This window comes from Pan paniscus, chromosome 1 (assembly GCF_029289425.2).
Source record: "Pan paniscus chromosome 1, NHGRI_mPanPan1-v2.0_pri, whole genome shotgun sequence".
NCBI lineage: Eukaryota > Metazoa > Chordata > Mammalia > Primates > Hominidae > Pan > Pan paniscus.
Window position 1 is genome coordinate 21,125,718 of NC_073249.2, and position 9,523 is coordinate 21,135,240.

Here is a 9,523-nt window from a genome sequence, read left to right on the forward strand (position 1 = left end):
ACGTGGTATGAAGTCACTCTGCTCTTCTGCCTGAGAAAATTGTCAGAATAGAAATGGAGTCACGAATGTTCACAAAACCCTGACCAATAGGATTGGAGAAGTCCTGAAGAGAAGATTGTCGGGCTTGCATGCCTGATTTAAAAAAAAAAGAGACTACAAAAACCACAGCCTTGCTCAGAGGACATCGCCAGGGTACACAAAAAAGACATTTGCAAGGACATCTCCCCAGTAACCTCCTGTTTAACTTCGGACTGGTGTCACCCTTGTTATTGATATTTCTAACCACAGATAATTATTTCAAAACAATTATGTAATTCTTCTTATTTTTTTCCTTTAAAAACCTTTGTCTTCCTTTACCTCTCTGAATACGCACTTACTTTTTACTATGGCACACGTATTCCCATTGCAATGCTTTATTCCCAAATAAATTTCTTTTAGAGAGCTTGTCTCGGTTTATTTCAGTTGACACCAAATTTTCTATGTGTAAGTGAAAAAAAGGTAGGGGGGAATCATAAAGTGTCAAAATGGAGAGATGTCTTCCAGATGGTTCAGTCCAGTCCCTGTGTCTTACTAAAGGAGACTAAGCATGTTAACACACACACACACACACACACACACACACACACTCCAACCTGCTGAAAATAAAGTCTCTTTTTAAACATTTCTGTCTACATTGTTCTGCTGTTAGAATTGCACTGGAGGACGCCCAGCTGGTGTCCACTGGGGAATCTGCAGAGTTGCTTGCTTGGTGTGTGGGAAAACACTCCTGCCAACATCTGGTGGCAGAAGGGTCATGTTGAGTGGAGAGTTGGAAAAAAACATGTCCATTGATTTTTCCTGTATGTCTTGAGTTGCAGGGAATGGAAACCCCTTTCCTTTAAGCAAGGAAAATGGGTTTAACAGGCAAGGTACTTGGGAGTGTGTGTGTGTGTGTGTGTGTGTGTGTGTGTGTGTGTGTACATAAGAGGGGGCCCACACAGGCTGGTGATAAAGGTGGACTCTGAGCTGAGATGTATGCTTTTTAACTAGAGCCTTGTGCCTGAGTAGAGTAGCATGCAATAAATGATACCTGAGCAGTTCTGTACCTACACCAGATCTGTTTGGAGGGCACAACTCATGCTGCATGTTTCAACCACAGTCAAATAAATAAATACAATTCAAAATGTCTTCTTGGCTCTTCAATCTCACATGCATTTAGGCAATCTCACATGCATTTAGGCAATCCCACCCTTGCCTCACTAAAATGAGTGCCCACTGATGACCACAACCTTATCCAACATGGTTCTCAAATCGAGGACACATTACAAATGGGCTGATGGCATCAACTCCCACAAGCCTCTGTGTGCTGCTTTGATGTGTCAGGAGCTTTAGGTTGCGGGTGACAGGACCTAACTGCAGATGGCTGTAAATGACAGTGGAGGAGGGTGGCCTGTGGCTCCTGAGACTGCAAGTGCAGCCTGATACTGTCAGGCAGTGTGAGCCCTGGGAGCCTGGGGATGTCCCAGGACACACACTTCTTCCTCCGTCCCCTTCCTCCTGGGTGGTCCCCCTACAGCCCCAGGCAATTGTCTCCTCAAGGCCAAATGGCCAGGTCGGGCTTCCATTGACAGCCATTCCAGCCCAGCAAATCAGAGCTCCCCTCCTCCAGATATCCAGGGTGGGTGTTGGGCCAGGCACTGATGCCATTATCATGACCACGGAAGGGCCTGAGGACCCAGTGGTCAGACCTCCCATCATGGGCTGGACCAGCTCCGGCCAGAGAAAGAGGATGCATTCGAGCAGGGCCCAATCCCAGAGCCACACACCAGCTAGGGAACAAGGGAGAAAAGGAAGGAAATGACGAAGGGGCCTGATTAAAAAAGAAAGAAAAAAAAAAAAAACCACAGCCTTGCACAGATGCCATCGCCACCACAGACAAAAATGAGGGACTGTGGTCACCTGCAGGGCCAGAGACAGCATGGGTGGGCTGGGCTACCATCCATACCTCAACATCCAGGAGCCCTGGCCTCTCTCACTGCAACCCTCCACGCAGGCAGAGATAACGTTCACAAAATTAACCGCTACCCTTAAAGATGGCGAATATTAAGCTAACTGTATTATCCAATATTATGGATAGCCTTTGCATAATTTTTAAACCTTTCAACTTAAAAACTCATGTCAAAACCAATTACTCAATGTTTCATTTTAAATGCAATTGTAATGGTAATCTTTTCAATATTTCAGATGTCAAAATTGCTCAAAAAATTAGGATTCTAAATATCTAAATATACCTGTGAAAGGAAAATAAATCTTGGGGCCCCAAAGTCACTTGGCTAAAGAGAAAAGTCAAGCTGGGAACTGCTTAGGGCCAACCTGCCTCCCATTCTATTTAAAGTCACCCCTCTGCTCACTGAAATAGATGCATATCTGATTGCCTCCTTTGGAAAGGCAAATCAGAAACTCAAAAGAATGCAACTGTTTGTGTTTCACCTATTTGTGACCAGGAAGGCCCCTCCCCACTTTGAATCTTTCTGCCGTTGCTTCAGGTTTTCCTGCCTTTCCAGACTGAACCAATGTACTTACATATATTGACTGATGTCTCATGTCTCCCTAAAATGCATAAAACCAAGCTGTGCCCCGAGCACCTTGAGCACTTGTCGTCAGGACTTCCTGAGGCTGTGTCATGGGTGCCTGTCCTCAACCTTGGCAAAACAAACTTTCTAAATTAACTGAGACCTGTCTCAAATTTTCAGTTCAAATACCTAAGGTATTTCTATTTTATTTACTTACTTAAGAGATGCATTCTCAGTGTCCTTTAGTTCAATCTAATCCTTATGCCTATCAAAAGACAAAATTACAACAAATTTAGAGACATAATGTTTTTTAAATTATTATTATTATTATTATTATTTTGAGACAGGGCTTTGCTCTTGCTCTGTTGCCCAGGCTAGAGTTCAATGGCGCAATGAGGGCTCACTGCAGCCTCCACCTCCCTGGCTCAAGCAATCTTCCCACCTCAATCTCCCAAGTAGCAGAGACTACAGGTGTGTGCCATCAAGTCTGGCTAAGTTTTAAAATTTTTTGTAGAGAAAAGGTTTCACCATGTTGCCCAGGCTTGTCTCAAACTCCTGGGCTCGAGTGATCCTCCCACCTCAGCCTTCTAAAGTGCTGGGACTACAGGCATGAGCCACCATGCCTGGCCTAGAAGCTAAGATATTTCTAAACTGAAAGTAATAATAATAATAGGTATTATTATTATTATTCTAAGCCTTTGATTCACTATATATAAAGCAATTCCATAATCCTGACCCAAGCAAATTTGGTTTTCTCTCCCAGGTCCCTGAAGTGAATGAATGATAATCTCTGTTCAGATCCTATCACTTGGTTCCCAGCTTGAACCGGGATGTTGACAAAAATACGGACTAGAGCACAAAAGGGCCTTGCTTGCCTTGCACACCCTTCAGACATAAGTTACAGCTCTGTGGTTTCTTCCATCTAAAACTTGCAACCTCCCTGTCTCAATTGGTTCAGGCCGCTGTGAAAGGAAGATAGTTGGACCCCTTCAGGCTGGGAACCTCTCAGGTCAAATCTACCTCACATGCTATTCAGTCATCCCTCTGCTCACAGAGATAGATGCATATTCTGATTGCCTCTTGGGAAAGACTTATCAGACACTCAAAAGAATGCAACCATCTGTCTCTCTCATCTACTTGTGACCTGGAAGCCCCCAGTACAGTGGGGGTGGGGCGGCCTTGTTTTGAGCTGTCTCCGCCTTTTGGGATGGAGCTAATGTACTTCTTAATATATTAATTGATGTCTCATGTCTCCCTAAAATGTATAAAACCAAGATGTGCCCCAACCACCTTGGGCGCGTGTTGGCAGGACTTCCTGAGGCTGTGTCACGCACATGTCCTCAACCTTGGCAAAATAAACTTTCTAAATTAACTGAGACCTGTCTCAGATTTTTAGGGTTCACACCACCATAACACTGCAGCAGAGAGACTGGGTGCCATAAACAACTGAAGTTTACTTTCTCATGGTGCTGGAGGCTGGAGTCCGAGATCAAGGTGTGAACAAGGTCATTTCCCCCTGAGGCGTCTCTCCTGAGCCTGTAGATGCAGTCTCCTCCCCGGTCCTCATAGGGCCATCCCTCCTTGTGAGTCTGTGCCCTAATCCCTTCTTATGAGGACAACAGACCTATGGGAGTAGGGCCCACCCCAAGGAACTCATTTACCTTTATTTCCTCTTTAATGGCTCTGTCTCCAAACACAGCCACATTCTGAGGTCCTGGGGGTAGGACTTCAACCTGTGAATTTCAAGGGACATAATTCACTTTATAACAGCCCCCTATCCCAACAAGCAGGTGAGCACCAGCCAGGTTTCCTCCCAGCTCCTGTTTGAACTGGACTTGCTGGCCCTCTGGGGATACTTGGATTCTTGCACTGACTGAGGGTTTGTGTGCATCTGAGGTCATTGTTGACGACAGCCCTCTCTCTAGACATGGGACATCATAAGATGTGGGCTAGCCAGGTGCGGTGGCTCACGCCTGTAATCCCAGCACTTTGGGAGGCCGAGGCAGGCAGATCACCTGAAGTCGGGAGTTGGAGACAAGCCTGACCAACATGGAGAAACCCCATCTCTACTAAAAATACAAAATTAGCCAGGTGTGGTGGCACACGCCTGTAATCCCAGCTACTCGGGAGGCTGAGGCAGGAGAACCTGGGAGGCAGAGGTTGCGGTGAGCCGAGATCGCACCATTGCTCTCCAGCCTGGGCAACAAGAGCTAAACTCCGTCTAAAAAAAAAAAAAGAGAGAGAAAGAAAAAAAAGATGTGGGCTAACTGCACAGACCTAGAAAGTTGCGGGGCAGGAGCATCAAGGATCAGGACATTACTGGTGTGTTATCAGCATTGCCCTGCTTCTGATCAACAGGGTGGACAGCTTAGGAGCCAAGGGAAAACTTCCCCTTTATCTTCTGAAGTTTTGTTATAAAATCAGCTGACAGAAGGCAGATTGCTAGGAGGAAAGGCTTACACATCTATTAACATGCATGGGGAGAATCACAGGGTGGTTACCCCACCATGCAATGGGGTGCAGAGGCCTTTATTCTCCTCTTAGGGGAAAGGGAGATAAGGAAGTGTGCATTATTTTAGGGGGATAGTAAATATTTTTTAGGGAAATTCAATGGGCTTGAAGAACATACAATGGTCTGGGACAGTCTGTTGGTTTGTGACAAAGACGGCTTCTACCAGGGCCAATTTTATAGCTAAAAAATATATTTACAGCTAGAAAAAAAAGGTCTGTCCAGGCATGTTGACCGACTTCAGTCCTCATTCCTGTGATGAGAGTTCAGCCGTTTGAAACTCAGGGAAGGGATCGGAGGCCATTGTTTTCTGCTGCAGCAGATAGGGGAATTTCAGAGAACCGCTTCATCCAGTGCTTTGGGAGAGACAGAAGATTGGGAGACAGGAAGGAGGGGAAGGTCAGAGAGACCTGGAGGCTTCTTATTCAGTTCAGCATGTCAAAGCGCTGGGGTATCAGTTTCTGAGCCCCAAAAAGAGCAAACAGCATTCCTGGCAGGATAGAGGAATGCAAGTGTAGTAACCATGCCTTTGATTTTCTATATTTTCAGAGGCTTTGACATCCAGGGCCTCACTGGCCATGGAGGGACAGCTTCTCCCGGGGACAATTTTATAGCTAGAAAAAAAAATTTACAGCTAGAAAAAAAAAACTACTGGGATTGTGCATTTCATATACAAACTCACCAACCCAGAGCCCACAGCCCCAACCACTCATCTATGGAGCTGTCACACTCCAGGCCACTATCGTCTCTCTCTGTTATTTTGGTTGGCACTCCAAATTTTCTATGTGTAAATGGAAAAAGGGTGAGGGGGATCACAAAGTGTTGAAATTGAGAGATGTCTTTGAATGGCACAGTCCAGCCCCTGTGTCTTATATAAAAGGAGACTAAAAGGAGTACATCAGGTTAATACCTACACATATTGCCAACCTGCCAAAACTGAAGACTCTTTTAAAAATTTCCCATTTGCATTTTTCTGCTGTCGGAATTGCATTGCATTGGAGGACACCCAGCTGGTGTCCACTGGAGAATCTATAGAATTGCTTTCTTGGTGTGTGGCCCAAAGCACCCCAAGGTTAGGCACCCAGAGCCTGCTGGGCTTATTCAAACCAGCCATTGTGAGCTAGCCTAGTCTGCCTTGCCTGCTCCTTCCAGTGAAAACCACAGTAAAGGCTCCTGCCCACACTTTCCCCTCCCTCCATCTGCCTCTTAACTGACCCTGGCGCTATCCCTCGTGGCATCGAAGGCTTAGCAATAGCAAACCCCTCCTCTTGGGAACTGTGAGTAATAAACTGTCTTTTCAATGGTGTTTGTCTCCTGATCTGTTGGCCTCACTGTACCTGAGTAATTTATTTTTATTTTTTTAATTATTTTTATTTTTATTTTTATTTTTTTTGAGATGGAGTCTAGCTCTCTCTCCCAGTCTGGAGGGCAGTGGCACGATCTCAGCTCACTGCAAGCTCCTGGGCTCACACCATTCTCCTGCCTCAGCCTCCCGAGTAGTTGGGACTACAGGCGCCCACCACCATGCCCAGCTAATTTTTTGTATTTTTTAGCAGAGACGGGATTTCATCGTGTTAGCCAGGATGGTCTCGATCTCCTGACCTTGTGATCCACCCACCTCAGCCTCCCAAAACGCTGGGATTACAGGTGTGAGCCACCGTGCCCGGCCTTTAATTCTATTTTTAAAAAGTGAGAGGAGGCCCAGAAGAAGAGATGGCAGGGAGTCCTGGCTGGGCTGCAGGATTAGGATTGTGGGTGGGGCATCCAGGGACCATGTACATAGTGAGGGCTTACACAATAGAGATGTGACCAGGTGCTGGAATTTCTCAGTGCCCCAATGCAGAAACATGAACTGGTTGGAGGGAGACCAAGTGCCAGGGAGGAAGTTCCTAGGCCAGATGGGGGACTCATCTAGAATGCCTGCCCGTGTGTGAGCAGCACCATGGTGCTGAGCTAGGGAGAGAAGTGTGGCCATTGACTAGAAATGGAGAAGAGTGAGATGACACCACCAGGGTTTCTATGTGGTGTGCGTCCCTTGGAGTGGAGAGCTGGGGTGAGAAGGTGAGTTCAGTTTTGTAGAAGATTCAGCTTGAGGCTGGAGCCTTTGAGGAGTGTTTTTAAATCTCACTGGGGGCCGGACACGGTGGCTCACACCTGTAATCCCAGGACTTTGGGAGGCCAAGGCAGGAGGATCACTTGAGGTCAGGAGTTCGAGACCAGCCCCCTGAGGATGTAGAGTAAGAAATGTTAGGTAGGTGTGTGGATATCAGAACCACATTTTGGGAAACCCTCTCCCCAAAAATTGTATAGCCCATAAGGAGGAATTTAGGGAAGTTGTTACTACAGGTGGGGACAGGGTGGTGTTAGAAGCTAGACAGGAAGAACAGGAGGGAAAAGCATTCAGAAAGCACTTGTGTAATTGCATGCACAGCTCTCCCTTGGACAAGGCAGCGTGGGTTAAGGGTGCTGACCCCTGTCCAGTTGAAAATCCAAGTATAACTTTTTTTTGAGTTGGGGTCTCACTCTGTCGCCCATACTGGAGTGTAATCACAGCTCACTGCAGCCTCAAACTCCTGAGCCCAAGCAGTCTTCCCACCTCAGTCTCTCAAATAGCTGGAACCACAGGCCTGAGCCACCATGGCCAGGTAAATTTTGTATTTTTTATTTTTTGTGCAGATGTGATCTTGCTATGTTGTCCAGGCTGGTCTCAAACTCCTGGCCTCAAGCAATCCTCCCACTTTGGCCTCCCAAAACATTGGGATTACAGGTGTCAGCCATGGTGCCTGGCCTTCACATATAATTTGACTCCCCCAAAACTTAACTACTAATAGGCTACTGTTGGAAGCCTTACCAATAACATAAGCAGTCGATTAAGGCAAATTTTGTATGTTCTATATATTACATACTGTGTCCTTACAATACGGTAAGCTAGAGGAAAGAAAATGTTATTAAGAAAGTCCTAAGAAAGAGAACATGTAGTTACTATTCATGAAAAGGAAGTGAATCATCATAAAGGTCATCCTAGTGGTCTTCACACTGAGAGGCTGCAGAGGAGGAGGAGGGAGAGGAGGGCTTCATCTCGCTGTCTCAGGGATAGGGGTAGCAAAGGCTGGAGAAAAGCTGTGTATCAGTAACCCTCGAAGGTCAAACGCTGGTTGCTCAAGGGTCAGCTGTACAGTTGAGAACCCATGCAGGTGTAGGCACAGGGTAGATAAACGGTTAAAATAGCAAACCAAACAGGCCACAGCCCTCCTGCTAGAGAAAGTATAGGAGTTTCTTACTTTTCTGGAAGGAAGAATTTTTTGATTACGTGTTAGAATTTATTTGATGGTCCAGCACATTAATGACATCATGTAGGGGGAAAATACCCTCCACCCCATCAATTCTTAGTTGAAACTGACCCCTGTTATAAAAGACACATTAGCAAGAGTCACAAATAGCAGCTTACTAGCAGCTACCTTTCCTAGATACATGCGTGGCCCCCAGAGAATGGGTAGTCCTCAAAGAGGTGGCTTTGAATTCCCGCTTTTATGGTATCTTCAACAAAGAACAGTAAATCTGCAGAGAAGTGACAAGATAAGAGAGATGAACTTTGAGTCTCTAGGAACAGCAACTTGGAGAAAGGCACGTAAAGGACACATGAAGTCTAGTTAGTAGCCCTTGCTAATGCAGATCCCCTGGTAGCATCTCCAGTCAATAAAGGTGCAAAGTTGTCTTCAGTGCTAACCTCCCTTCTCCCTGGTGAAGTGGGGTGGGGGCTGGATGCCTTCTGTAAATCCATGTCCTGCTTTTAGCCACCCAGAGGGAGGGCAGTGAGCTCTCCTGTATACTTTCTTCTCCATTGCCCTGAGCCCAACAATCCCTCGTCTTGCAGGAGGCATATTCTGCTCTTCCACTGGAACAAAATGCCCCCTAGGGGTGACTTAAGAAGACAGCAGGGTGCAGAATCTGAGGCTACAAAACAAGACTAGAAGACTTGGCTGAGGAGTCCAGTCTAGACTCAGGTTAGCTTTTTTTTTTTTTTTTTTTTTTGGAGGCAGTATCTTGCTTTGTCACCTACGCTGGACTGCAATGGCACGATCACAGCTCACTGCAGCCCCCTACTCCCAAGCTCAAGCGATCGCCCCGCCTCATCCTCCCAAGTAGCTGGGGGACGATAGGCGCAGGCCACCACGCCCGTTAACTTTTTAAATTTTTTTGTAGAGACGAGGTCTCGCTATGTCGTGTCACCCAAGCTGGTTTTGAACTCCTGGCCTCAAGTGATCCTCCAGCCTCCTTTGGAGGACACAGATGGACAGGGACCCGGTGGCCAGCCCATTTTCCCATCCCGGCCTGGGAAAGAAGCGTCAAACGCACTCGGGAAAATAACCCACTTTACCTAGTTAATGTCTTGGGCGGTTCTGGGAAAAGCGTTTCTGCGCAGTCCAGAGACCTGCACCTTCATCTCCAGCCCGCGCCCCAC